The 5,982-nt window shown below is 37.7% G+C and overlaps 1 protein-coding gene across 1 annotated transcript in view; it reads left to right on the top strand.

Annotated features, from left to right (window-relative positions):
- Positions 1-684: 684 nt before the first annotated feature.
- arhgef49 (Rho guanine nucleotide exchange factor 49) overlaps positions 685-5,982 on the top strand; it is a 30,406-nt gene continuing 25,108 nt past the window's right edge. The window contains exon 1 of the mRNA XM_016479248.1: positions 685-803. The gene's annotated coding sequence lies outside the window, so the exon portion shown is untranslated. The remainder of the gene's footprint in view (positions 804-5,982) is intronic.

Genomic DNA, 5,982 nt, shown 5'->3' with positions numbered 1-5,982 from the left:
CTATTTATTTAGCTTTTATTGTTATTTATTTTTTTATTATTTTTAAATGTGTTTTATTATGTTTTGTTTCTTTTTATTTGTTTATTTCGTTTATTATTTAATTAAATATAAGAAATCGTTTTTTTTATTTAGATTTTCATTTGTTTTGTTTTATTTTATAATTATTTTAAAATAGATAAACAACATTAACACCTAAACAAACTTGTTAACCTTGCTAATTCACTAGTTGGTTTTTGGACATTCAGAGTATCGACTCATTTAGATAAGCAATCTTTTAAGGTCACATTCTGATTGTGTCAAATAATTTTTTTTTTCATAACATCACAATTTGGATTAAACTGAATTTCATTGTATCAAACTCAAGGCAGAAGACAATGGCTGAGAAAATGATGCTAGAGCTACAGTTACAACTGCCTTATTTAGCTCCGTTAACTTCATGAGTGGATGTTTTACATCAATTTATTCTGGTCTGTAAAGCTTTGCTTTGGTTCACAGGGTTACAGACACAAAAACAAGGAAAACCCCCTCGAGAGGACAGGTGGGGGGAAAGAGAGAGTGTATATCAGGGAGGTCCTTTTTAGTGAGGTCTGTGCTTGAGTGGTTCCCATGCCAACGGTGAGTGGATCGGTGTTCGGAGCATACTCAGTGCGGAGCTGGCGGCTGTAACAATAGCTGAGAGAGCTAAAGCAGCTCACATGCTGCCATCACATCAGAGTGGAATAGACCGCTGCGTGCGCACTGCTGATTCTGCTGACACGCTCTGCCTTCTCGTCCCCTACCTGACGTTTCTGCATGAGAAAGAGGTATGGAACTCTAGAAGGAGATTGGGGAGGATTTTCACTGGTTTATGCTTTAAAAAGCTCTTATTTTGTGCTTGTTGAATGGGATGATTTGTGGAGAAATGAATGAACATATGTTTTCTGTCAGGATATAATTTAGATCAGTGGATACACTAGATTGCATCTTTTTCTAATTAGTGTTTTAATAAATAAAAAGAATGCAGTTTATTTATTATGTGTGAAATTTCTCATGGTTTTTGAGTGAAATCCCACCTGAGGAGATTTCCAGTTTGGAATATGCAGAGCAGGCTCGCTGAACAGTACAAGGGAACACTGTGAATATCATTTGCATGGGGAAGTCGTGGCCTAATGGTTAGAGAGTCGGACTCGTAACCCAAAGGTTGCGGGTTTGAGTCTCGTACCGGCAGAGTGTGTGTGCACTTAGGATGGGTTAAATGCAGAGCACTAATTCCTAGTATGGGTCACCATACTTGGCCACATGTCACGTCACTTTCACTTTCACTTTACTTCTGCTCATGACATTAGACAGATCTGAAGCGGAAGCTAGACCTCTGGAGGGAGGGAGAGAAGAGCTGAATACATTTATACTCGCTGCGCTGTCACACGATCCTTCTGTTGTGTGTGGTTGTCATGCCTCACTGACCCCTTGACGTGAGGAAAGGAGTAAGGGGTCAGGCTGTTTAGTTGTGACAACACCGGCATTCTAGTTTTTAGCCTGACCTGGTCCGCCGCCGTGCACCTTTACAATACACAGGGCACCGGCTCGCTGGAGATGTAGCCGTCTGCTCTAATGAAATGCTTCGTTGATTTATTGTGCGTTGTTGTGGGGCCACAGAGCACTACAGAACTTGAGCTGGATGTTCAAGACGATCGCCTTAGTGTCTGGCTCACATGGGGTAAAATAGGGCCAGTTTGCTCCTCTGCAGAAAAAGCCCTCAATATTTCATCTAGTGGGACAGTAGAGAGATAGAAAGAGAGAGGGTATCTCAGCGGACAGGAAATTGGAAAATAAATTGATGTGACGCCTGCAGGTTTGCATAGTATTCATCAGAGGATAACATCATCTCTGTAGAGCAGAAAGGTTGGGTGGGAATCTGATGATCTGAAGATTTTTGTAGGCGTGTAATTTAAAGAAATAAAATAAAACTCTGTCATAATTTACTCAGCCTTGTGTTTTATGAAAAGTTATTTATTGCAGTGGCCTTAGCTGTCTGATTACCATCCACTATCATTGTATGGAAAAGAGCAGCTTGGACATTCTGCGACATTTCCCCTTTTGTATTTTATGGACGAAATCATGTCAAAAGTTGTGCAAAAGAAATGTAGGTGTACAACAGCTTGGCTGCATCTAGGCACTTCTTTTCAATAAGTAATTACTTCACAACTGTTCAGAAGTTATGTTCTGTATAGTGTATAGTATGAGTGTGTGTAGTATAAAATGTAGTGCTGTCAAACGATTAAATAAAAATCCAAAATAAACGTTTTTGTTTACATAATATATGTGTGTGTGCTGTGTATATTTATTATGTATATATAAATACACACACATGCATGTATACATTTCAGAAAAATATGTTATGTTTATATATTAAATAGATTTATATATAATATAAATTATATAAATATATACATGTAAATATTTTCTAAATATATACGGTATGTGTGTGTATTTATATAAATATACACAGTACACACACTTATATATTATGTAAACAAAAACTTTTATTTTGGATGTGATTAATTGTTTGACAGCACTAATAAAATGTAATCTAGAAGTGCTACATTTGTAATGTTGGCACCAGCGTCTGTTGCTTCACTTCACTGCCAGTCATAACTCCTCTCCCATGGCCTCATGGGATTGTAAAGTGTCCATCAGATGGAGGTCAGTACCCTTAAAGGGGGATCTTTGTATTTTCTTTTTATTTACCCATAAAGGTTCATATTAGTACTATTCTAAGGTACTAATAAGGTACAAAAGTTGCCCCTTCAAGGATACTGCCTCAGTGACAAGCTGTTGGCCCTAAAGTTACAATTTTATCTTTTTTTTCCCTGACAATGCAGATGAAGAATAAGCATGTGCAAATGATGACAGAAGGTTTATTTTTGAGTGAACTATCCAATAAAAATTAATCTGTTTAAATCATTGTCTTGTCCTACTAGGACATCGTTTGCCTCAGACTATCTGTACCTAAATAGTTTGAGGCAAGGTTCACATTTATTTCACTGCAGAATGCTAAGCATCGGTCTGGTATGTGAGCTGACAGAATATGGGTTTGTTATCAGCAGGAGGAGACAGTTATGTTGCAAAGTATGTGGGGCATTGGACTGCCATTGTTCATGCGTGATGAATGTTTGGAATAATTATACTGAACGGCACCAGAGAACGACAATAAAACAGGATTTTACCATCTCATTATGGGTTGAAAAATCTGATATGAGGTTTACATTATGGTTTTGATTTTATATTTTCATTCATAACTCATTAATGTCATCACTACATTTTTTTGTAATGCATGTTGGGTTTTCTAAATGGAGGCTTTTGTTGAAAGTTCTTGTATCCTGTTGCTAGAGCTGTGGGCTGCGGTCTCATTCAAATGGTTCCACTTTGAAATGGAGGAGATGATTGTGCCCGGTGTGCATCTTACCCAGTTGGATCGGATATTTTCCTGTGAAATGTGCACCAGTGTACTGTAAGCGGAGATGACAGCTGATCAATTGCCGCCCCCCTCGTGTTCCTAATTCCTTATCCCCCTTTCTCCCCCATCTGTCCTATCCTGCTCTCACCTCATCACCCCCCCGATGAAAGCCCATTACCAGCCAAGTGGTTCTGACGGAGGTTGGGGCACCTTCACGTAGAGATCCGCTGCTTTGATCTCTTCTTCATTCACAAAGAACAACAAAGGAGCTGATGTGTGTGTGTGGGAGGGACCCTTTGGACAGGGTTGTGTGGGTCTTATGATGTTCTCCCAGTGGATGGTTATTAGGGTTCGTATGGAGCTGTTGAAATATGACAGCCACAGGCAGCTCCTGAGGACATCCAGCAGTCTTGCTCTACTGAAGGAGAAGCGTGATGCTGCTCATCTCTATCATCTATTTAATGCCACAGCCCATGATGTAGTATAGATTGCTGTATTGACTGAATAATGCATGGTTTTGCTTTATGAATATATCATTTGTCACTTTGTAAATTATTTGTCATGTTCTATTTAGAAATATTAAAAAGTTCATAAAGATTTATATAACTGAAATCTTGGTTGACCTACATTACTATTGAAAAGTTTAGTTAGATTTTTTAAAATGTTTTATCACAACAGTGATATTAAAGTATTTTGAATTGTTATAAAAGATTTATATTTTTAAAAAATGCTGTTCTTTTAAACTTTCTATTAGAATTAGAATGTAGAACGTATGTATCATTGTTTCCATAAAAATATTAAGCAGCACCACTGTTCTGAACACTGATAATAATGATAAATGTTTCTTAAGCACCAAATCAGCATATTAGAATAATTTCTGAAGGATCATGTGACACTGAAGACTGAAGTAAAAATATATATTTTTTAAACTTACTGACCCCAAAATCTTTGAAAGGTATATGTAAATTTGGGGGAAAGTTTTGTTTATAATTTAGATATGAAAAATAATAATTGAAAGTCAAAAAGTAACTTTATTTGACCTTATTGTAGTATAAAATATTTGGTAACACTTTAGTGCAGGGACCAATTATTACTTTTAGTGCTTTAGCATGCCTATTAACATATTGGTTGTTTATTAGTACTTATAAAGCACATATTCTGTATGACCATATTCTACATCCCTAACCCTACCCAATACCTAAACTTAAAAACTACCTTACTAACTATTATATGTTTATTGAGGCAAAAGTCAAAGTTAATGGTTTGTTAATAGTGAGAATTGAACCTTAAAATAAAGTGTGACCAAATATTTTAATGCAATTTAAAGCTCTTTTAGTGTTGTGTTGCAAGTGTTGTGTTCTTGGCTTTTTATTTCTATTTTTTTCTCAAGGTAAAATTAATAGGGCAACAACTTAAATGTTGTTTTCCCCCTAAAGCTATGGTCTGAGCTAGTTGTGATGTCCAGGACAGTGTAGTGCAGACAGCGGTGAGAGAGAAACGAGAGCTATCAGTGATTCCATGATATTATCATTTTCTGTTAAGCCCATATCTCTGTCTCTCTCTGCCACAGTGCCATCTGCTTCTTATAGCAATCCTGCCTTATTACAAGTGCTGTTACCTATCAGCGGAGCTCCTGGGATGTAATCTGTCTCTCCACCTCTCTCTCATGTTTGCTCTCCTCCCTCTACCGCTCATCTCTCATCGCTCGTGTCTCCTCTCCACACCTAGCCTTTTATCAGGCTTTCTGCTCTCACCTATCAATCACTCTTTCCTGTCCTATCCTGTCCCATCCCTCTCTGTCCTTGGCACAGTTTTCTCTTGTTATCTTCACAGTATTTCACACTGGATCCATAGCACTCTCTCTTTCTCTCTGGAGGTTGATAAGTGTGAATTCGGCAGGTTCGTAGGTTGTTTTTGATATTGTTACTGTTGCCAGAGCTTCTGGTGTCATTATCCAATGAAAACACAAACAGAGTCGCACGTTTGAAGAGGAAGAGCCCTTGGCTGACTACATGACAACCAATAGTCTATCTGCTTTTGAAAACCATCTCTACAAGTTTACTATGTGGCCTTACAAAAAGGTGATATCGGTGTAGGGATGGCATCAGATGAGTACTGTAGTACTTTGGTATGGGTAATTGACATGAAATGATATTGGACATTTTACAGTGTAACAAGAATAATGGTGGATACATTAGCCGAGTGCTAACGTGACTAACTGATGAAACAATACAGTTTGTAAACCAAAATGTGTCTACTGTAATGTTTGAAGAACGACAGACAAAAGACGCTCTGTGTATTAACTTTTAATCAGAACGCAGAACAGCTGTATCGCAGGCGCACCAGCCTAACTAACTCGCTCGTCTCTCCCGCATTAACCCTATAACTGCCGGTGCAGCAAAATAAACAGAAATTTCACAATGATTATAAAGTCTGTGCGCTACACTACATTCTTTATTATTAAACGAAGTGATTAGAACAACGTCAGTCTACATTAATCGACACATTCTTAGGAAATAGTGGGTTCACAGCGAATTATCAGAACT

This window comes from Sinocyclocheilus anshuiensis, unplaced genomic scaffold (genome assembly GCF_001515605.1).
Source record: "Sinocyclocheilus anshuiensis isolate Anshui unplaced genomic scaffold, SAMN03320099.WGS_v1.1 scaffold277, whole genome shotgun sequence".
NCBI classification, from domain to species: Eukaryota; Metazoa; Chordata; class Actinopteri; order Cypriniformes; family Cyprinidae; genus Sinocyclocheilus; species Sinocyclocheilus anshuiensis.
The sequence above is the reverse complement of the archived record's forward strand: the minus strand, read 5'-3'. Positions and strand labels throughout refer to the sequence as shown.